A 25,735-nucleotide genomic window follows, 5' to 3' on the forward strand; every position below is an offset into this window, starting at 1 on the left:
TATAACATATGCCATTAAATCATTTTCAAATATGATAATATTGTATGCATTGGGTTTATACTGTCAAACTTGAATACAATTAAAAGATCACCACTATTCGGTAAATTTAAGTAAAAACTGAATTGTTAAAATTTTAATGGTGTCAGCACTAGTTTTCTTCAAACCCTTGATCTATTCTCTTAATATCTGTCTAAATATTTTCTTGCAATTTTTTGGATGTGATTAGTATAATGTGCAAATATTGTGCGATATGTGCCAAAGCATTTTCCAAATTAAAGTTTTTTATTTAAAGAAATAGTGCAACTACATTTTTTGATGGATAATATATTAGAGTATGTTTGTGTGTATGTGTCCGATTTATTTTTGTACTCATTCGCACTTAAATAGTTCCTGATTATCATATATTAAATCTCGCTTCTTATAGCACTCACTTAGTTCAATTTTGATATATGTACTTCTATATATAAATAACCTTGACGACTAAAAAGGCTCATTGTCAGCTTTGATATTACAGCTGGCAATTTGGTAGTATTTTATGTTTTTCGTCATTGAAGACGTTGTGAATTATGATAAGGCGATTCAATGGTTTTTCATTGAAATGAACGTTTTTGCGTTGTAATTTTATAATAAAAACAAATAACTGTAATAGTTTAAAACAAAATATCAGTTTTTAAACGCAGAATTGGGTTAGTGAATGAAATATTCTAAACTATATTTTTATCTCACTTCCAAAGAGACTAAAATAATCGACAATAAAAAACTAAATAAGCCGTTCAGCGAAAAGTTCGTTGCTGATATAATTTCAACCAGTGAGTGCAGAAAATATGTTTAAAGCATTAAATTTTGCGATTGATTTATGATTCATTTAGAACATCTAAATAAAATTGGTATACCTAAGAATGAGATTCTTGATACGTCATGTATGCTGTATAGCGAAAATTTTACGGTTTTTTTAAATAAATATATTTGATTAAACTGCTTGTATCTTCTTTAAAATGTTTCAGATTATCTAAATCCAATGCCTTTCTCCAATGAAATGGAGAGGCTTTCCAAATCTGTTTATTTTTTACAAACGCTTCGTACTGTGTTTTTTGCTAACTTCAGTGTGCACCAATCGGTAATGTTTCTCTTCCTGTCGCTGTGATCTAATGATCAAAATTACAATAACGGTTTATTTGTATTATTATTCATCTCCTTTTCTTATCTGTAAGCGGCATTTTCTAAAACGCAATTTTTGGGTCTATTTTTTTAATTTATATAGTGCATTTATATGCAATCATTTTTTTTTATCGAATATGACGTTAGCTTTTATAGCGAATTCAGTTTGTAATAACCGCTTTGTATTGAATGTAAAATACGTTAAATCTACGGCACTGTTTTTTGTGGCACATCTCAGTAATTAAATCGATGTTTATGCCAAAATATGGGTGGCTTTATTATTTGAATGCTTTTATTTACATTTACATATTGCAAGTATGTTATTTATATTTTACTATCTTGCCAACGTACTATGAACGCCACAATTTTGGTATTTATTCTGTGAGTACGTGAGTTTTCCCTCTTTAGTTTTTTCTAACTGATCAAATTCAATGATATTCATGTCAATGTATGAGCTGCAAGTGTATATGCACAAATTCGGATTCACTCTCAACACAGATAGACCTAGGGCCGCTGTCGAGGTGGTTACGTTGTCACATTTTCGAGATTCAGTTACCTAGTGAAATTATTTTACAGATAATGTGTAGGTGTTTTATACACAAATACTTCTATTGACGTTCGAGCAGGAAAGAAGATTTTTATGCACGTCGCCAAAGTTAGCGATGAGGCGTCTGCACTTTAATAATTTATATGCGATTTTGTACGATACGCTAGTTCGTAGCGTCCTCAAATATGGCTTCATTATCTGGAATCAAGTGAAAGGAAATACTTTTACAGCTACTTCGAGCTTTAGAGTACCCTAGAGGGTCGCGATGCTGTTCCTTGTTCTCGCTCGTCGCGCCTGATAAGCTTGGCAAACAAAAGGATGTTTGCGGTGATAGCTATGAGGAGCTAGAAAAATTATATGGGATGGTACTTTTTTTAATTTATTTAATGATATCATTTATGGCGCATTGGGGATACATGTCAAGTCATGACAGTCGGGGTTGTAATTTTTTAATAAAAAATAAAAATAAATAATTTGTATGTGTACCAGGGATTATTATGAGCAAATCAGCACTTAAATCCAATCCACGTTCAATGCGGATAAAGAGCGTTCCGATCCGCTCGCCGCACACGGATGCTGTTATAATTTTAGATGGTTCCGCTGAATTTAAGCACCGTGCTGGTATTCCAAGCCGCGCACCGGCCGTATACATACCTAAAAGAGTAGCGCATTTATATTCACATTTAGCACTTCGAGGAACGACCTTGGTGTGACGTCACTGGCCAGTGCCACCACCACTGCCATTACCAACACAGTGGCAGCAAACGCACGCACCGGCCGATTTGTAAACGCCAAACGCCGGCAACGTGGGAGCACCGGTGCGCAGTGGTCAATCTCGGGGAATTCAAGCGCATAAGCTCCAAAAACTAATGGATTTTCGCGCTACAATTCGGGTCATTTCAGGAAATTGCCGTGGAAATATGCAGAAAATGAAAAATTATGACATTTAAAAAAATGTAAATCTAGATTATTTCATGTAACTGTTGAGTTACAGATTTTTGTGTGTTGATCAACAGTTGCCACCAAAATTTTGTTTTCTATTTTCATAGAGACGGCGACGTCCAAACGTCTAATGGCTATCTAGATTTATTTTTGTTTTATATCAAGTATTTTTAAGCCTCTCGTGCTACCATATTAGTGAAAGCACTCATTTGATAAATAAATAAAGGATCAGATGATTCTGGTTTTGAATTAATCGTTTCTTTCCGGAGCGCAGCGCTACCGACCGCTGTATTTCTTATCAACAAAAATAGTGTTGCCAGGAGACTAACATTAAATTAGTGCCAAGTTTTATCAGCCGCTGTTATCTAACGACAGCCCAGGTAGGGAGTCGAATGAAGTATTGGTTCGCGCACAGTGCCTTGATGTGAAACCCAGCCACGTATAATCATATGTAGCTACTCATCGGCAGAAACTTGAAAAATTTCACTCATAAATAATTTTAACCTAAAAATTAAAAGATCTAATAAAAAGTCTTAGTGTCATAGACTTTGATAGTGACATAGAAATAACAAGTCTTTCACAAAGAATATTTGTATAGAACTCAGTAGTCCCCACTGAAATTTGAATGCAAACCTCGATACATATATTCAGATTTTTCGTGGGCCGCATTACTAAGAATTGTTGGCTGTCGGCCAAAGTGTGAATTGGGAGCTCTAAAAAATGTCATTAGATATGATTTGTAAAGAACCAGATAAAATAGCTTTACGGGCCGCAATTTTTATTGTAAGTGGTGGCGAGCCGCAAATATATTTTTGTTTTAGAATTTAGGTACTTGTTAAGATAACTGGTATAGATATACATAATGGCAAATGCTCAACCCTATGCGACCCAATGAGAGATTTTGTGCGGCCCGCCACCGTTTATATTTTATTATTAATGCAGAATATATTTATTTGACCAGCATGATAGAAGAATGGTATAAATCGCTGACTATCAACCTGAAAGACCTGGGTTTAAATCATATTTGGACCTTCAGGTTTTTCAATTTCTATCGTACTCAAACTAAATGTATGTTTATTAATTACATAAATATGCCAGATAATAATATAAAAATGGTTAATAATAATATAAATCATACTTCTACAACTAGTATGATTGATAGATTGGAATGGTTAGATGTTCAAGAAATATTGAAGGTAAACGTATAATAAAGTATTAATAATAAGATGTTACCAGAGTATTTTATGTATTTAATAAGAAATGGATAAATTTTAAGAAAAATTAGGTATAGGAAAACTATTGTAGTACGGCCAAGCGAATATTGTGCGGAGGTGTGAATTAGTACAATAATATTCCTAGAACAATCCGCGAAAATAAAAATGTGGCGGATTTCCTCAATGGAATAAAGAAACATCTTCGTGCATTAAGTAATAAATTATAATATTAGTCTTTTTTATATTCTGTTTATGTTTATATTATATTTTATATGCATGTTTTGATTACATTTGCTTAGTGTATAAATAATTAGCTATATTAGCTAAATAAATTAATAAAATAAATATAAATTGTGTCTGGAAGATCAGAATTAGAGATTATTATATAAGTAAAATTTCGATCGATCATATCAGATTAGGTTTATCTATATTTTGTGATGTAGCTATCGAAAATTATTTAATAATGAGCTACTTTAGCTCATAGATAAAACATTATTATGTATTCAACAACAAAAAAGCCCACAATCTAACAAAAAAGCCCACAATCATTTAGTCGTTGTACAAAAAGGTGACGCTTCAATTTTATTTGACTCATAAATTATAGTTGCATGCGACAAAAAGTAAGTAAATTGCCTATTAAACACAATATATAAAAAAAAACAGAGAAATTTATGGTGGCATTCTGGAGAGTTTTTAAAACGATAGTTAATCATTTGTAAATTTATAAAAAATTGATAAAAAATAATTTCATACATTAATTCTATTTTAGAAAGTTAAATAACAATTTTTTAGAATATATTGTACCTCAGCGGTTTCTTATGTGTATTCTCAGATATTTAGTATACCGGCAAGAAAAATCATGATGTGTATCCGAATGATGGTAATTTTTAAATAAAATATTAAGCACTGCCTTTATTGAGAAAATAGTTTAAAATTTAGCATTAACGTTATACAGTTATACGGTTAAATTTCACCAGATAATGGCAACTTATTTTAAGAATTAATAAAAAAAAAGGTCGAGGATCTCTGTATTTTGATAATAAAAAAATAATAATAAATGGGATGCTCCATAGACTAATATCGCTTGACAAAAGCGTGGCACAGGGGTTGTGTTACCGGTCATTAAGCCTTTGCCCAAACATGGTTCATATGTTGTACCATCGGACTTGATAGCGTTATGTTTTTTTTTCCAACAAAATTAAACATTTAACTTAATGTTTGTTTAGAGGTTTAGACCAACCACAATCGTTGCGTCGAAATGAAAATGTTTAATAAAAGGTAATACTAATTGTTTTGTTTCACTTGGACTCTAAGCACGAAATATTGCATATCCGGGCGAACATCCATTAATCGGTTCCTAGGTCACTTGCGTAAAAACCGTGGACCTAACTACAACAAAGCAGACTTACAAACAGTTTCTAACAAACAGGCGAACTTACAGATCGGTGGCAAATGCGAAAGAATTCAGTTGGAGCAGGTACCAAGCGTCCCCGAATTACATATTCTATAGAATGAGAACGCACGCAGTGTTTAGTTTCTAGTTTCGCTCCGAATCATTTACTTTAGGCAGATGAACGAGGACTAAAAGGAAGATTGGGTTAATTTTCTTAAAAGTATATAAGCCAAAACAATGCTAAATTGATCTACTTCATCAAAAACAATAAGATATTCTCTATGAAGTAGCTCATTATAAAATAAATTTTAATACATAATAAGTACGCTCGATTTTAATTAATTATACCAATAATCATTCGTAATATTAAGAAAATCTAGGTTATCATAATCTGTGATGATCGAACGAAATTATAATTACATAATAATCACTAATTTTGATCTACCAGACACGATAAAATTCGGGATTCTGTGATTCAAACCCGGGTCTTTTAGGTCAATAGTCAGCGACTTATACCACTCATTTATCGAACTGGTTTGTTTGTTTTCAATGTGATATAAATGAGAGTTTAGCCGAACTTACAATAAACGGAGCTATGTCGAATCTACCGATACAACCCCTAGAAGTCCGAGAAAGTGGAAGCCTTTTACTTCGACTAGTCCATCAAATGCAAACACCCGAATTACCGAAATTAGATACGACTTGGTTTTCGTCTATTTGTATCCTTCGCCTACCAAATAAAACCTTAAGGCCGGTTTCACACGTGCCGGGTGGATTTGCCCGGCACCGGGCCGGCGCCGTGTAGTGGGGATGGTGTTGTATGGGCTAGTACTATCATTTCAGACGTGCCGGACAAATCTACCCGGCGCCGGCTCGGCGCTGACTGCCGGGTTGTCGCCGGCCGCGCTCACTAAGCTGTCCGGCGCCGGGTACCGAGTTGAGTGTGGTGGGGGTAAAACTCAAACATGAACCGGGCCGTTGACAGTGATTGTGGTATCTTGTAATAAAATATAATATATATTCCTCATGTTTAGGCAATAGCGGAAGAAATAGACTTCGAAATTTTAATTATATTAATATAATCTCTTCTAATTATCTTAGTAGAATACATACAAAAATAAAAAAATAACGCGAAATGTGTGGAAGGACTTATGTGAAGCCGTTAATCCTAAATTACTGGCACCAGTTGACGGGGTATAGGTCGGGTTGGGAAGAAACCGGCCAGAAACCGGCCAGAGACCGGCCACGTGTGAAAGCTTTGTAAACGGCGCCGGCCCGGTGCCGGGTGAATCCATCCGGCACGTGTGAAACCGGCCTAAGACGAATATCGCTCATGAAGCTCAAAAAGTTGTCGATTTGTGCAGTGTAATGTAAACAAACTGATGTTTTTTAATACTGTAGTGATCAAGGTATGATATATATATATATAAATCGTTTCAAGAAGTTATAAATGTACATATTACACCCTCAAAAAATGTAAAATATCAATCAAATAAATATTGAACAAAATTAATTAATGGCCTTTCTCAACAAGTGTTGCGCAAATCGAATACAGTGCACGAAAAAACCGGTTGAGAATATTATCAACACGAAAAAAATTGGGAATACCAAATATAAACAAAAATATATGCAATTTGTTAAATGGCAATTTTATTTTTTACCAAGAAGATTATAGCACACTCAAAAAAATAACATAAGCAAATTATGATTCGTGAAGTATAACTTTTAGAAATCGTCAAACATTCTTCCGCTTAGCATTTTTTATATTCTAAACCCATGCTTGCATTTACTACGTAATTATTGATTTGCGAATCGCACATGTTTAGCATTTTAATCAATATAATAAACTTTTTAGTGATCTTAGAACACCTGAGTACACTATTTTTTTTTTATAAATTTAATATTTTAAGATCTACATTAATACTGAGATAGATACTTAGGCCGGATACTTTTGGAACTACCCGCATGTCCAATGCACACTAGTGTGTCAATCAACCGCATTTAGTAAGACCCAAGTCACCTTCAATCTCTAAGAAATAAAATCAATGCTAGACAAGGTCAAGCGTCGCCTAAAACAGTTGGGTCAGTTATCGCAATTTAAGTCATTACGATGGACACGTTTAGTGACTAAGTACATGACCGGTATAATTGAAGCAGTACTTTAAAGGTTAAAATTTCAAACCGGTAACGCATCAAAGTTAGTGAGACGAGAATTACGTTCAACTTAATTAAAAAAGGAACAATTTTATCAATAGGCAAAGAACTTCAGTTTGATAAGAATTAAAAAATATGATAGAAAATGATACTCCAGTTTTTTTAGATACTGAGATGATAAGGATGCGGCTACTAGTGGTCTGAAAATATTAAAGTATGTAGGGGAAGGAAATGATTTCTAACGGGGTGATTAAAACTGGTTGAAACATAGAGGTTTTCAGTAAGATAAGCAATAGAGTGAATCACGACTCTAATTTCTGATTAAAATGAAGAAGAAGAATATCATAAACAAAATAAATAACGATAGAGTCGTTTAGGAAGCACTTATATAATTAACTGTCAATTTTTTAGACAATATAAGGTATAGAGCAATCTACATATATACATACATATATGTTATATTTGTATTCGTACATAATTAATGTGATTTGTGTAATAAGCTAAGAATAATTTAAAAAAATATCACGTTAATATTAATCTAAAAATAAGCCGCATGCAACATCACATGACTAGCCGTATCGCAAAGATTCTTTTTGCTTATCGGCATTAGCACTATCAGTAGGAGATAACAAGTGTCAACATAATTTGCCCACACATAATTTTCCCAGATCACAGGTCAATGCTTTTGATGTATGCAGTCTTAGTTGAATTACGCACGAATGCCACAGTTAAAAAAACAATGGGATATGTAGGAAGCGAAAATAAAATAAAGATTCACTTAATCAGCGTTTATAATTTCAATAAATAATATTTATTAATATCAGAACGTCATTATTCACCTTGCGTTTGAAATAATTGCCATAGTTCAAGGGCTATTCTGTGGGGTTCGCTCTAGTCGTACCAGCCAAAAGATAAGACTTATCTCACTTGCGATGCCACTGATTTTTTTGGTGACCAAGATTTAGGTCAAAACAGCGCTGGCGGAACACTTTTAAAATATATTTACTCAAGAACGTCGTAGCGTATCTAAAAAAAATTAGAAGCGTGATTTGCAAGACGTTGGGGGTCCTAAATACGGTTGTATGTTGAATTTTAGTATTTTACACATCAATAATGAAATAAAAAATATTATAAATTAATATAAGATTCCTATACCTATATTATATGGTAATACTCTTATTTCACAGCGATTATATAAAAACAATTCTGATATGTAAAAATTATAATTATTGAGTCAATATGTGTAGATATAAATTGTATAAGATATCAGTTTTAGTGGCAAATATTAGTAAGTTTTCTACATACTATGATTTACAAAAAAAATTACCGTAAAAATTATGCTCCTTAAAAATAAGCAACGAGAAATTGTAATATATAAGAGCCACTATCTATAAAACACGATGAAACATTAAAACAGTGATGATTTAACATATATAATCGTTTTGGCTTTTATAGATACTATTTATTTAAAATTCTATACAATATATTAGGTTGTCTCATTTCAAGTGACATATTTTTATTTAGTCGATAACGAACCGTGTTTAAAACAAGACGTTCGTAGTAAATAACTGTTTTTTATTTATTCCGCGAGGAAAGTTTTTATTTTTATTTGTCAGATTTGTATTTTTTGTATTTTTTCAACTTCTATGTATCATATGTAGATAAAATATGTACGAGTAAACTGAAACACTAACTGAAGTATTAATTTGAGATTTGACGAAGGTAATGTTCGTCATAGAGATTTCTTAAAGGCCCTGAAAATGAGACCAATGAAAGAGCTCCGTCTGTTGTTGACAAAAAATTGAGAAACATTGTTGAAGCTAATCCACAAACAACCATTGAAAGACTTATGATTTTTCCGGCAACCGTTTTACATCTAGATGTCATAAGCTACAAAAAATAGACAAATGGGTACCGCACGAACTGACCGAAAAAATTGTACGAAAGGTAAGTGTGTTCTTCATTAGTTCCGAAAAACAATAGAAAACCATTTTTGAAGATAATCCCCCCATCCATACAGTTATCAAATACAAAATCTGTCACTTGATGCATATCTTTAATATACCCCCCCCACACACACCTTATATGCATATAAAAAAGTGCAAAGCGTCCAAAAATATTTTTATCCATAGAGACGACATTTTATAGCCCGTTGGGTTATAATAGCAACGTTTGTTAAACTGTTGCTTATTGTTTCCACATATTCTACTTAGCTCTTAGCTATTTGTGAATTTATTTTTTAGCGCATTCAGTTTAAGAATCACACTATACGAACGATCCTTCCATCGCGAAAATGCCGCCCTAAAACAAATACCGCCCGGGGCGACCCCTCCCCCCCCCCCCACCAACTACGCCACTGAGAGAAGTCGAAATTTTGTTTAATTATGCGAGATTATTACAGTGGAATCACTTTGTAGAACAGTATAGAAAATGAGTCGTAAAATATTCGATCTTGGTAAACAGATTTCACTAATTACTGTTACAAAATTAAATGAATTCGGATTGGAAATTTTGTCTCATGTCTCATATTTTCCAAACCTTTTTCCTACAGATTATTGCATTTTTAAACATTTAGGTATTTATTTGAAATACAAGATAGATCAGAGTGATCTTATAAAAGCATTTGAAGACTTCACAGCATTTAAAAAAAATCTTATCTCTCATTTTTCCTTAACCTCTCTTCTACAGATTATCACCCTTATAAACATTAAGAATTGTTTATTTGAAAAACAAAATTCAATAATCAGTGATATTATTCATTGTTAAATCGTTAGTTAAAAATTATTTTGATTATTAAAATTGCAGTCAAAAATTAAAGCGTCCTATATCTCACTAAAAAATTGGCCAATAAAACAACCTAACATTTCTTAACGCGAGCCAACAAAGACTTATGAATTAATTTATAAGCATCATAACCAAAATCTGAAAATCGCACGTTTAAAAGTAAATAATATTTTCTGAATTGCGTCACTGGGCTACTTTTAGGCGCAGTATTGTACGCTCGAAAGAAAAACATAATAAATCGATAACGTGTCTGTGAGGTCAGATCCAATAAACTATTCGAAATCACATGGAATTTCCCATGTTTGGTCTCAGAATTTATAAGAAATTATATAATAAACGCATAGTTTATTGCAATATTGCAAGTGACAAAGCAAATATATGTATGTATATAAATAAAAATACATCTTAATGATTGCCAACCATTGCATGAAGTGGCCTCGTCAACAATGTGAAGTGTTCCCTAAAGATTGATTTGATGGTCAACAACGAACACAAACGGAAATTTTCCAAAAGGTTCATTTACATAGTTGGATTGAAATGCTCCAAAGTCCGCCACTTCATCTCGTTCGGCGTCATTTTTCAGAATCTCGCTCTTAATTGCGTCTGCAATCACAATGCGCTCTGCATGTTTAACCACCCGCGATTAAAGCGCAATGATTACACTTCGGAATGTCCGTCTTGAAACGAGTTTGTCCGGTGACGTTTTAAAGCCGTGACAAGTGCGACGCAATAGTGAAACGCTAAAATAGACAACGCCGAGCCCCCGGACACACCTTCGTAGTCCGGTTCGCACTGCGTCAATGAATCAATTCGAAAACAAACAACCAGTCAGAACCCGGCGTGCCAGAAGCACAGCTGTGTTACCAATAACGTCCAACATCGTGTTTCAGAACCAAGATCTAGGAGGATGCGAAGAGAGCAGAGAAATCCGCAGAACTCCAAAAAGTAAGGGTAGAACGACTTAAACAGACAATGTAACGCATAAACTCATTAAATATCAATTCCTGGAAAATTTATATTTAAAATAAAAAAATAAGAGAGTAAAATAGCCGCAGCTTCACTAAAACAATGCACCGTCTTCCACGGAACGCATCGTGATTTTTTAAAATTTAATTATTGCCTTATCCTATATTATTCTGCAGTGACCATTTTCTATTTTTACGTAAGTTCATATGAACTGTGCCAGATACACATGTAAGACTATTAATATGCTAAACACCAGTGAAGTCGTAAATAAACGATATCATAATTTTTTAAATAATTTCAAGACTTTTCGTAACGTAATTTAAATGAAGTAACTACCATAAATAACTTTGCTAACGAGCAAATTATACTTGCGCCAATTAATCAAATAGATAATGAAATCAAAGTTTCGATTTTTAGAGATGCCTATTGCAGCATATTTATTTAACTCAATTGGCAAGATAAGTTACTACCTAGTTAAATTACATGAATTCAAGTGACGAAACGAACCCTTAAGATTTGCAGATTCATTATGCTGCTAAAGAATCTGTACAACAAAATGTGGGCGTTTATGAATGGCGCATAAAAGAGTTAGAATTTTTTTATTCTTAGAATCCAAGCGCATCAGGGGATACAATTCTTAATTTTTTCTGCATTTGTCGCAATAATAAATAAGTCGCAATCGCTAAATGTGACATTGCGACAATTTTATATTGCAATGTCACGAGCGAAGCATCAAAATCACCTTTGTGTATTAGCAAAAAAAACGGCGTATTGAAAAATAGACCAGTGGTATAAATCATTCAATGAAAGAATTCCTTTTTAATTTCTATCATGTCTGAGAGATTGTAATTAATGAATAATTTATAATTATCATTCTGATTAATTTTCGCATATTAACATTTCCTAGATTTTCACGGATGAATAGTCGTGATGAATAATTAAAAACGTTTTGCTTAGTAAAATCTATTTATTGTAAGTTAATGTCTGATTTACAGACTTCGATTTTAGTCTGGTTAGTTAGTGGTTGATTGTGTTTTTACACACGTTGTAAACTAAAAGCAAAACGGTACAAAAACTATTTTTTTTAAACTGCAATCATATTTTAATTTATTGTACATTGTAAGTAAGAACTGATTAAATGCATATAGTAATATGCGTTAACTATAAACGGTTTTAAAGTAGCGAAAAGTTAGCGTGACACACATGGTGCGAGTATGGAATCCGAGGTAAAAGCCTTTAATTACAAATAGCTTTACTATTATTTTTTGAAACCATTAAAAAAAATACGTGGACAAACTAAAAAAAATTACTATAAAAAGATGAAACAAAAAATATATTACTGTAAATGAATTACGCAGATCAATGACCACAAATTATCTATCACCCATTTGAAATAATTGTTATGTGCATTATGAGAAAAAATTCATTGATAACAAAAAACCTTCAAATAGTATAATATTATGCAATACAATTAGATAAACTCAAAGTTCAACATTCATGAACGTGCGCTTGGTGATATCTCCAATTTTTAATGCATGTTTTACTACGATTAGATATTGACGCAAATCGATTTGATATATATAGCACAATTAAATATGGATATGGGTATAAATTTAGTCGTCTGATCTGACCGATTGACTCGATTCATAAACCCCAACATCTCCATATCATCACGTCCGGGATAATCAAAATTTGAACAATCCGCACGCGAAATGCGCTTTCAGGGATTTTATTTATTGACACAGTCTATCATGGTTTTATATTACGTTTGCACGTAATTTATGTAAATAGATATTTATAAAAACGGGATAAATGTAATTTATATAATTATATAATTAATAGATATATGTACATAACTAAAAGTACGTCATTGGTTGTTCCAAAAAATATATACTTTAACAAACCCCTTTAACAATGATACACTACAAAATTAAATAAAATGTGTCTGAAAATATTACAGATACTGTATAATTTTATATTTTTCAACATTTTTGCTGTAAATGTGATATTAAATAATAAAAAAAAAACATAGCATTTGTTAGTGAATTTTGCAATTTTTTTGTTCAAGTACATTCACACATTATTTTATTAAAAAAATAAAATATTTTACGTACTTCTTAGTTTAGTACTGCACCACGACTAAAAACCACCAGTTGTTACTCTCCACTACATTTCTCGTGCTGTTCAAACCCAAGCCTAACCATTATACCGTTATTATATTCGTTTAGGTTTAAACAGCAAATGAACGTTTCACAACTGTTAAATTTAAGCAAGGCGCAGTGCTTACTAACAATTGCCATATTTTTTTAGAAAAAGTCTAAGATTTCTATGTGAACCAAACAAGATATAGACCTTTCTTAGAACTAAGCTTAAAACTGTTTTCCAATGTTTCTGGAAGCCACTTTAAAACTGCTTATCGAGAATAATACGATAATTAAAGCCTTGCTGAGAAATATAAAAATCGTTGGCTAATAACAAGATTCAAAGACACCTTCATAAATACCCCAGGAGCCAGTGATATCAAAAAAGTCTGAGGATTGATCTTGTGTAGTCAACCATAGCGCACTTATATTTATTTGGCTTGACACCATAGTTTATTTAACTTTTAAAGGTCTCTTAGCAGACCAACGCCGAATCGGACTACTATTCGCCAAGCTTTTGTCCTTAGCCGGGTGCCCTCATTAAAGACTCAACCGTAAATGGCACTATGTCGGGCCACATTAAAGACATAAACCAGATAGGATCCCTATAGAGAGTGCAGCCCTGCAGCCAATGCATTCATAGAGAGATGCTTACGAAAGGGTCAGCTAGGAATCTACGCCACATTTATTGCATCCTCTTGAGATCTTTGCTAAGACTGCAGCCTACAAGGTTGACTCCGCAGAATGAGGCTCTTTTTAGAGGGTCAGTCAGGGGTCTACTTCTTTCTTTAACTTTCTGAAGACGACCTCATTCGCGCGCTTCGCCGACTAACAGCCCTAGATTATGTGACTAAAATTTCTCCGACAGAAACCAAAATTAATATCCATCTTTGTTATGCATAGTATAAAAAATATTATCTTTTTATACATACTTCAAAATATTTTACATTAAATTATCTAATCCATATTTTTTGATTTTCGGTAAATCTAAAATAATACTAATATTTATTAATCTTAATAACATAATAAAAATGGTTATGATATACTAATAAGTATTTCCTTGTGTCCTTGTCATACGATGCAAATTTACACTAATTAATATGATAATATATACACAATCAATATTCACCAATACAACAAAAAAAATATTATATGATATAGTGAGTTCTATATTCTCCATTATTTATCATGAATTACAAAAATAAAAATCTAACTAAAAAGATGAGAATATCTTTGCGGTAGCGTGTATGGTAGACAATCCTTATCAAATTATGAACCGCGTGATTTATAATATTAATATGATTCACCATAAAGAGTTTCCATACTTAACCGCGAGTTTATGTCATTAAGTAGTATTAATCATCTTTCGTGTGGTGACAAGCCCGAGAAAAGGATTCGATTCTCTTTGTACATGAAAATAAGTACATAAAAGATATGTCATAGTAGATACCATCCGAATGTGAATTAAAAGATCTAAAACTAATAAATATCATACAATTTTAAATAGGAAAACATTGCACATACTATTAACAAAAAGCAAATGCATATAACGACAACGTAGAATGTCACCATTGACGTCAAGAGAGGTCATCGCATGACTGTTTAGGAGTTTATCAGCTTTATAATTAACTATTTTCCAATAGCTCAATAACAAATTTGCATAACATGAACTAGTTGCAGGTGATAAGGATTCAATTGATAAAATATTTTAAATACGATTATTTTTTCTCATTATTTTTAGAAAAATTCAATATAAACTAGGCTTTCGTGTATTATTTAAGCGATTTACTGCACTGTATAAATATGTGTACAAAAAAAAACGTAAAAAGGTCATAAATCAGAAATATGATTATTATATTCAATACTTTATAAATACATATTGAGATAGTTAAAACAATGTCTCTCGATTGATCCCAGGAAATTTTTTTTTATATTTATTTAACTATGAATCGAAATCGAATTTTTAAATCTATCAATACCTTTTTTAGCTTATTGCCTTATTATAGACTTTTATATACGATTATTACGATTAATATTTGTATCAATAAATAAAAGATTAGATTATTCTAAAAGCAATCGATTTCGTAGAATGATCTAGAATTTACAATCATAAGGAAAATAATATATACAAATAATTTAAAATATAATTGACATTTACTGAATGTATTCAAGCATATTTGATTAAGGGTTTAATATCTGCCGAATCTACTATTTTGGCATTATTATAAATATTAGTTTAAAAGTATTTTGTTTGGATTTAAAACATAGTTAATATGTGTATATAGGTAGAAATAAGTATATGTACATCTTAGAATTTAATAAACATAAAATTCAATAATAAGGCAGCAACTTAATATAAGAGCAAACAGATCATAATTTAATTTATAAAAATCATCATATGATTATTCTTCCATTGCATAAAAATTAATATAAAATAAAAAATACTATAATGTTTTTCTAAATGTAGTAATAAAAAATAGCCACATTAATATCATCAGCCAATTTTGAGCTTTTAAACTAAATTAGGATTATTCACAGCTAAGAAACTTTCGAACTATGCCTTTATTTTCTAGCAAATGATTATATGAGCTAATACATATTAAAAAAATATTGATTCTGTTGCATCATATTAATTTAAAATTTTCTAAATCAATATAAATAATTTATAAAAAAGGATGTTGCAGCGTAAACAAACCGAATAACTAAACTTAACTTATTTATAAACATTGTATATACACATGTGAGCAAAAAAAACTTTCTGTTTTATTTGTTCTAGTCATATTTAATCTAATCGTTTATATCTAATCAATCAGACCAGACGACACAAATTCACATCACTAAGATTACAATATATCAAATTCACACAAGCTGTCAATTGCTAATTAATAGTCATGTTAAGATATTAGAAATTCGTAATATATATATATATATATATATATATATATATATATATATATATATATATATATATATATATATATATATATATATATATATATATATATATATATATATATATATATATACACTTATACACCTACGGTTTTTATCGATTTTTTTTAAATTTATAAAATATAGATAACGAACATTTTAAATTATAATTCAGATTCATTAAAAAGGTTACGATGAGTTTGAAAAACTTAATCTAGACATTTAAGTGACATAGATTATTATTTAATCCCTAATATTTATAATCTGCTATAATATTATGTACTGTTTAAAATCCATTAAAAGATAATTAAACTAAATTATGTTCTTAAACAGACTATATTCCCAAAAGCTGAATGAAAAGCTGATAATCTTAGTTAAAAACAAACCCTAAATAGATATTCCTTAATGATAAAAACAGTGATCTTAAGAATAAAACGAGAAACGTAAACATTACGTAAAGACTGTTCGTACGTGCGAATCGCAAATGTGTTGACAAACAAACCGTTTTGTGTAAAATATTTCCCCCAAAAGATAACGACTATTCACAGTGCTAAAGATATCTGTGTTTCATTGAACGTCTGTCTAGTAAATTTTTATTTACATGTTTATCTATAAAAAAAATCACGCCATATTGATAAAAAAGTGATTAAATTCATTTGCAATGCAAAGTATCGAAAATGCAACAAATGTATTCTTTCTGATTGCTTGTTACGTCATATGTGCGAATTCGCGGTTAACTTGCTTTTTATAGGTTAAATCGTTGACTGTTTTTTTAAAAATCAACATTTGTAACCAAGTCACGTTTGATCAGGTTTTTTCTACTTCTTCTTCAGTTCGAAGTAAAATACGATAACAGAAAATAGATCAAGGACTCCCTGTCAATATCAATTATATAGGATTCGACACATTTACGTATACAGATTACATACGTGTACAATCAATTTAAACAGTGTTTGATTAATACGATAAATATGAATGATTGATTTTACAACTTAATATAAAATGTGTGATATGATTAATATAATATTCTGCAGCTAAAGTATTAAAAAATAAACAAGATTTTGCTATTTCTGTATATTTTTAATAAAATTAATTTTAAGAATTTTTAAACATAGTATGTAACAAATAAAAGCACTAAAAATCTAAAAATATCTATAAGATTATATTTTTTTAAATATTTTTTAACGCTTGTAATAAAATTAAAATAATATTTAGTCATAAACATATACTATTTATTACTAAATTATATTTAACACCAACATGTAAAAAATATTTAAGGCAATTTTATTTTATGCTATTTGCTGCAAAATTAATTATTTACTAAGAAAAACATTATTTAAATAATATTTACTTTCCCATTTTTAATCATAAATTAAAATTAAACATAACAAACGTGAAAGATAAAATATAATCCATAAAATATTGTTATTTATCAACATGTACAAATATAATATAATAACCAATAATATACGAGTTTCTAAAAACTACAAAAATAATATTTATACGTATATATGAATAAATCACATAAATTCCATTCACACGATTCATCATTTCCTGGTTTCCGCAATAATCTGATTTTCCTATCATAATAGGAAAATCAAATTATTGCGGAAATATTTCTCAAGCTAATTTTAAATGCCTCTTCACTATAAATACCACAAAACGTCCCTACGAAACCTTCATACAAGCTTAAACACGGAAGCCTTTTTTACGCTTATTTTAATTATGGTGTATATTATTTTATATTCGCATTTAATCTTTAATAATGAATGAGCAAAGCGTAATTAAAATTATGCAATAAACAACTTACATAGCTATATGAATAAAATGATTTAACTATTGCCATAAAGATATTTATATTTGCAGTCAGTGGTAGCTTAATATATGATTAAATCAATCGTGACTCAATCTTTATATGGGCGATAAGGGTTCACTTATAAGTAATGTTTTTTCTCAAAAAATTCTCAAAAAAACACCAAATCTAAAATTCTCATGGAGTCTTTTTTGCTACAAATTTAGTTTGTAACAAAAAAGGTAATTGTTTTATACCATTGTATAAAAAAAGGTGGATCCGTGCCAGATGCTCGAAAATATGCATGATTTCTTAGAAGCTCTTAAAAGAAATCGAAAGTATTTGAGTGGCAAAAAATTGTCTACAACTTTCTTAATTATTTTAATCGGCTTTAACTTTGCTTAAGAAATCCAAGAACTACATTATTGATGAGATAAGAAGAACAATCGGCAGACTGCAAAAATATATAAGAGATTTTCAGAGTTACGCCAAAAACTTTGCCTGACGTTGCTTCAGCAAAATCTTGTTTTTTAAAAAGTCATTTTAAATTTATTAAAAAAAAAACGATTATTTGCGTCCATTATAACAAATCATTATCCTATTAAAATTTGTTTTCTTCAGCGATTATCCAGTTCTCTGTTCATTAATTATAATATTATATTTACAATAATATTTTGTATTATTATAACGACATACTACAAAACTTTTTTAATAATTTTCTAGAAAATCGAGAAGGAAAATGAGTATTTTCAATTCTCGAGAAATGAAAAACATAGATACAAAATGCCTACAAGGATCATACAAGGCAGCTTCTTGTTTGTATATTATGCGTGATTTTCGGTAAATATCTTTTCAAAACATACACAATTTCCACAGTAGCTAGTAAAATAAGTTAAAAATGAACTTAGCGTTGTTGCGAAGCAAAGAATATTTTAGAAATATTCACGTTTACGTACAAACATAAATATGTAAAAATATTTTTGCCTCGTATCGCACACAAAAAGATATCCACGCATTGAAATAAATAGAAGTTAATGGGCTAATTAGGGTCGATTTTATAGGTCGTTTATGTATACAATGTATAGATTTTCTATACGAGAACCGCATTCGGATTCTATACGTTCGCATCGTATTCCAGTTAATCCAATCTAATTGCGATCGTATAATCCCAGCGGGAATCTGATCAGCGACTCTGTATGGTCCCATTTAATGGCCGTTAGATCCTGTATATGTCACGTGATCTCTCAGAATACGTTGTGACTTTTCGATATTTCCGAGATTAATGCATGTTTTTGAATGATTTTTTAACTCATGTATACGCAATATAGATTAGTCGAGAAGAGATTTTCAATACAACCAGGTATTGTTGTTTGAGTATATCAATGTTTATTTATTTATAACAGAATCATGAATATAAAACAGGATAAAATACATATAAATAAAGAGGAGTGGAAATCGTTTCAATCGACTTTCAACAATCGATTATCTTTATGAACTATATTCATAATTTTTTATAATAAAACAGTGAATAAAATATTACCTAGTCTTCATGAAACTGTGTGTGCTATATATGTCAAATAAATATATTATTAGAACTTATAGCTTTAAAAATAGTTTCCTTACTCTGATATCCCTCATATATACTAAAAAAAATCATTAGAAATCAACGAGTGATTATATTTTTATAATTTTTAAGCTAGAATTTAATATTCAATCCAACCAAAAAAATATTTGTGTTAGATGCATGTATGCAAAATATATATTGCAAATTTAATAAGAGTGAAGGTTTGTCAGGGTTTCTCAAACTTTTATTTTATCATTCGTCTCTGACGCAGTTTCTTTGACTACGCAGTTTTGGCACATCGTATTACGTAGTAACTTATAGACGAAATCGCAGAATTGGCCACTAACAAGATTTTATCGTGTGCCAGAGCGTCTAAACTGGTGTTAAGCTTCAGAACAGATGACCAAAGGTTGGACGCGCATGGCTTTCATACGAGTTTTTAATGTTGCGTGATTGATTCGACATTAGCAGCTCGGTAAAAAAAATCGCCATGGCGTCACCGGTTCTACGTACATCTAGATTGGCGCCGGATCATTCGATAGTAATTTAATAGTATTTTTTATATGAAACATTCTTCCGGACACCTGCACCAGTAGCAATAGAAAAATCTAATAGGTTTCAGCTTATATAATCATTTACTAGAAAATTAAGGCATAGCGCGAAAGTCGCTTAGCTGTGAATAACTTTTATTTTGTCTCAAAGCTCAAGATTGCTGAAATGATATTGTGTGGCAATTGACAACAATCAAGTATACTTATAAATCGAGACAAGATTAAAAAAGCAAATATATCATAATCTGTATTACAAATTAATTGCTATAAAATGTATATACTTTAACATGTTATACCGATGGATTACAGATACCGTATTATAAAATTATTTTATAAAATTGTAGGAAATCCTTTTATCTAATCCTTAGCACCATTGTTTCTATCTAAAATCGATCTAAAATATTATAAAAAGGTAGTGGACAATAATAGGCATTACTTGACATTGCTACTTTCTCCTCTGAGTAAAGATTCCATGATTCAAACAAGGTGTCTTTAGTCAAATGTGTATTTATGAATTGCAAATGTCATGTTCTAATTGATTTATACCACTAATTATTTGTATGAATATATCTTAAAATTATCAATATATGATGAATCATGCCATATATGTTATACTTCTATGAAGGTGTTAAAGACCATGAACTAAAGCCAAATACATATGTTTATTGGCTGTGTCACGTTTAATATAACGTGCGTACTTCAGTAAATATTATTGAAAAATAAAGGAGATATATCCCTTTAGTCTAAATATAGCAGGAAATGTTTTTTATACATTATTCTTATAAAAATAAATAAGTTATGAATAGACTCAGGAATACAGATTGAACCTCACTATACAATGGAATATTAAAAAATAATGGATACCATAATAGACTTAAATTTTACATTAGGTTTACCTAAATATTAAAGACATATCTGAGCGCACAACTTTAAAACATATTTGAACAAAATAAATCAAGATACAAGATCTCACACCCAATATCCTTAATTCAAAGGAAGATATTGATTGACTTTTTGGGGGTCAATCTATTTTTAAGGATTTTTTTAAGTTTGTTTAAGCATATGCGATATTTTAAATGTGCTACGTCAATAGATTTAGTAGAATTTTGAAAACATATTTACGACCTAGTTCAATTTTAATCACCACGGTATTAACCCCATGATAAAACCTAGGACAACTTAAGCTAAGATAATCAATCGGAATTTTATTTATAATTATAATATATACAATAGTTTATCTGGATTTTGAACCTTTTATTCTTTAAAATGTTTAACAACGACTAGAACCTTACCTTACATTTCAACAACAATTTTTTCCACTGAATTTAAAAAAAATGTTGATATATATGTTTATTTACGTGATAAGATTTCAAGTGAATAAATAATGAGGAAAACTGTGAATGAATAGCTATATACGAATGTATTGTATATACATATGTACATACATATGTGCGCAGAATAATTCGAGCAAAAATATTCATAAGAACTGATCTACGCTAATAGTGCGTCGTTTGTCTATTGTTTACATGAGTGTGTGTCAATAAACACTCTCATACTCACTTACTAACAATAGTATTTTATAAACACGACGCAATACAATCTGTGCACGTTATCATCACTGGTAGTGTCGGGGAGGCGCCGGAGACGAAAACCGGTCGCACAGCCACTGAGAACCATTTTCAAGAAACGAGATTTTGTACATCGCAAAAAAAGTCATTATAATATAAAAAAATACTTGTTGAACCGAAAACTAATACAAAAAATCCATAAAGGCCCTTACCAATTACCACCACTCATACCACACGTATAAAAACATACAAAATGTGTCTATTTGAGTTATGGTTAAAGGCCTACATCACTCATGGCCACAAGAGGAAATAAATTATTTGAACAAAGAGGATTCAAAATTCAAAAGGATGATCCAAAACTATCATAGAAGGAGAAGATACCTCTTGATATGTTTATTCTGACATTTAATTACACTGAAAATGTGGAAAGCATTTACAAAATAACAGTCAACTGTACTCAACCAAAGAAAAGACGATCAATCTGCGCCAACTGTAAAGGAGATCACCCTGCAAGCAATACGCAACAAGCAAAACAAAAACACATCAGAATTTGTTCCCGAAACTCCGAAAGAGTTTGAACAACAAAACAGAAACCAAAATACAAAAAAGTGATCGTAGAACCACTTGCATCAACTATACTTCAGCAGATGAACTATGCAAACGTAATAAAACAAAAAAACACCCGTAGCAAATCAAATGGAAAACAAGTTTAAAAAAATCATGAACACACATGACCGACTGAAAAACCAATATAACAACATGGACCAGGGATTGGAGAAAATCGAAAACCGTCCCACTTCAGGGGGAAAACTCAGTCATGAATAATCTAACAATATTGACTTGGAATACCAATGGACTCATGCACAAACGCAATGAACTTCAGACAGTCTTGGCAATAAACAATATAGAGTTATGTCTTATATCTGAAACACATGCCATACATCACATAAGTAACCGTGCAAAGGTTGGAATTAGTATCCTAATAAAACAAAATATTAATTATCAGGAAGATATTAAATGTCAAACAGAACATGACAGGATACCCCATTACAATAATTGCAAACATATATAGCCCTTCCAAGTACAAGCTCGAAAAACGTGAGTATTTTAAAATAATAAAACAACTTGGAAACCGTTTTATACCCGGAGGAGGAGGAGATTTTTATGCGAAACATACCTACTGGGGGTCAAGGCTGATCACTAACAAAGACACGGAACTCCTAAAAGCTATTAGTATAAATGACTGTGAGGTCCTTTCAACAGGCAAATCCACATACTGACTAACGGATCCCAACAAAAAACATTACCTAATTGACTTCTTTATTTTCAAAAACATATCAATCAGTAATCATATGTACCACAACTATGGAAGATCGCAGAAGTAATCATGATTCCTAAGCCAAAAAAAAACACTGAATGTACTCATATCACACAGGCCAATATCACTGCTGCCAGTGCTCCCAAAATTGTTCGAAAAACTTATTTTCAAATATTAACACCCACAATAGAAGAAAGAAAGTTAATACCTAACTATCAATTTGGATTCAGACAAAACCATTCAACAATCGATCAAGTCCACAAAATAACCCGAGATATAGAACAAGCACTAGAAGAAAAAAGTCTGTTCGGCTATCTTTCTCAACGTCTCCCAAGCATTCGTCAAGGTCTGGCACGACGTACTAAACCACAAAATTCGAAAAACCCTTCCGGCTAATTATGCATTTATATTGAAATCGTGCCTTAAAGATCGCTACTTTCGAATTAAACAAGAAGACAGCTATTCAGAAATTAAGAAGATCAACGCTGGTGTACCTTAGGGAAGTGTATTGGGTTCACTCCTCTATACCAATGATCTACCAGAAGTTTCAACCAGCACTAACAGCATTTGCCGATAAATGAAGAATCAAACTAAATCAGTACACGTAGATTTTACCAAAAAAAAGTCATATACTAACCAGTTTATCTCAACAACAACATAAATAAAGCGAACATTAGATGCGCACCTCTGCTGGAAAGAGAATGTAAAGAAAAAGTGTGAAAAGCTAAATATTAAATTCAGAATGATGTACTGGCTTATGGGCTGACACTCGCCGATGTCTGTCGAAAACAAGCTTCTTCTGTACAAGCAAGTCCTTACGCCGGTGTAGATTTAAGGCATCCAGCTGTAGGGCTGTGCCAGAAAAAAATCAAAGATTCCAAAACAATGCCGCGCCCTGGTACATTAGAAACACTGATTTCTACCGTGATCTTGGTATAGAGACTGTAAGCGAGGCAATACAAAAAACAGCAACAGCCCATCAAGCAAGGCTACAAGGGCATGTCAACGAAAAGGTTGTTCGTCTACTCGACGTTGAAAACCGAACAAGAAGTACAGCCAAATGAACTAGTTCGGTGATTAGTTTTTGTGACCCAAAGAAAAGTATGACACGGATCAACATAATATAATATATCAAAATAGAAAAATATTACTTATTAGCTGCGTTGACAGTTTGATTGTAATAGGAAAAATATGTATATGTATGTATGGACACAAAAAGTAAGCTCGCACTCACCGCCGCGAGTTCTATGAATTCGCTGCCACACAATTTCTTCTTAGAAAATATACATGATTTAAAAACGCGTGCAGCATGTGCCGCTGCGTGATACGCAACTATCAGTAACGTGAACTCAAAAAATAATTAAAGAATACTGTAAATTATAACTCAGTAATTAGTTTCAAAATAAGTATTAGAATGCATTTAAGCTGTTGAGTAGGAAAATTTAAAGCTCTGCTTGCTAAGCTCTCGCATATGTAGAGAAGATAGGTATATATATATATATACAGCTACTAGGAAGGTGTATTACTACTGAAATTATATTTTCACTAGTATAAATATAATTTCACTGAATCAACCAATTAAAATGTATAAAATAATTGATTTACAATTTCATTGCTCACAGAATTGTGACGTCACATCGTTCGACAAAATACTACAATATTTATAACAAATTAAACCAAACCAAACATAACCTTAATAAATTAATCTAATGAAAGTTCAAAAATAAATATGTTATTAGCTCAAGTTGGGTTTGGTTAATTCGTTTATGTTCGGATCAACTTAAAGCGTTTCTTTCAATTCGTAAAACATATGTAGATATTAGATATAGTATTCAGATCACTCAGTGATTTCGCCTCTAAGGTCGTAAAACGTTGTCATTACAAAATCTTCTTTATCTACGAAAAGTCCGAGGAGGCTAATGCTGGGGTGTTTCTGCAATATCACGAGGGGGTCGTTTTTAGCCAACAAATCACGAGTTACTAGAGAAGTGTGATTTAAAGCACAACTCTAAACTTTTATATCAGATTGCTATACACAAACGGCGTAAACCTAAAGGGTAATACTTTTAATTGGTTGTACTACGCAAAAAAAAAACTGAAAAAACAGATATTTTATATATAATGAAATCAGTTATATATTTTAGATAATGTTTATACTTTTTGAGCTACGTTTAAATCCTGTTTTGTTATGAAATATTGAATCCTATCAAATAACTTCTATTTTTAGATTACATTTGGAAATAAATATGTATTTTACTAATAATAACTATGTATGAAATTTAGGAGAATCTTGCATATCATGTTTATTATATAAAAAAGGGAACAAAAATTTTCCTTCCTTTTACAAAATATATGTTCATGTACATAGGTATTATATAGCACGACCCATATACCTACACGTGTACAATGCGCATTTAATATTAAAGATATGTATCTAGAATAAAAAAATCAGATAATACACCATAAGATTATAATTTTGGTATGAAACATTTCTTCTTTGCGTACAACAAAAAAATATATATCCAAACATGTACATATATTATACACAAAATAATACAAGATTCTTGAGATAAAATTTGACCCCATGAGTTACATTTCCTTAAACAAATCAATGCCGAATCCCTTTATTGACCCTTATCAATCCCTATCTATTGAATATATTAACACGCACTATTTACAGCTACCATGGAACAAACCAAATCTATATTGTTA

The 25,735-nt window shown here is 31.1% G+C and overlaps 1 protein-coding gene and 1 long non-coding RNA gene across 2 annotated transcripts in view; one reads left to right on the forward strand and one right to left on the reverse strand.

The window, feature by feature from the left end:
- The window catches only part of LOC148236565 (forkhead box protein O-like), a 209,569-nt gene that overhangs the window by 154,339 nt on the left and 29,495 nt on the right, over positions 1 to 25,735 (reverse strand).
- Positions 1,280 to 9,395, forward strand: LOC148236566 (uncharacterized). The gene is made up of 2 exons (XR_015809129.1): positions 1,280 to 3,437; positions 8,685 to 9,395. It is a non-coding gene; the product is annotated as an uncharacterized LOC148236566 (long non-coding RNA).

This window comes from Plectrocnemia conspersa, unplaced genomic scaffold, assembly GCF_051122295.1.
Source record: "Plectrocnemia conspersa isolate PC_06_02 unplaced genomic scaffold, ASM5112229v1 ptg000003l, whole genome shotgun sequence".
NCBI lineage: Eukaryota > Metazoa > Arthropoda > Insecta > Trichoptera > Polycentropodidae > Plectrocnemia > Plectrocnemia conspersa.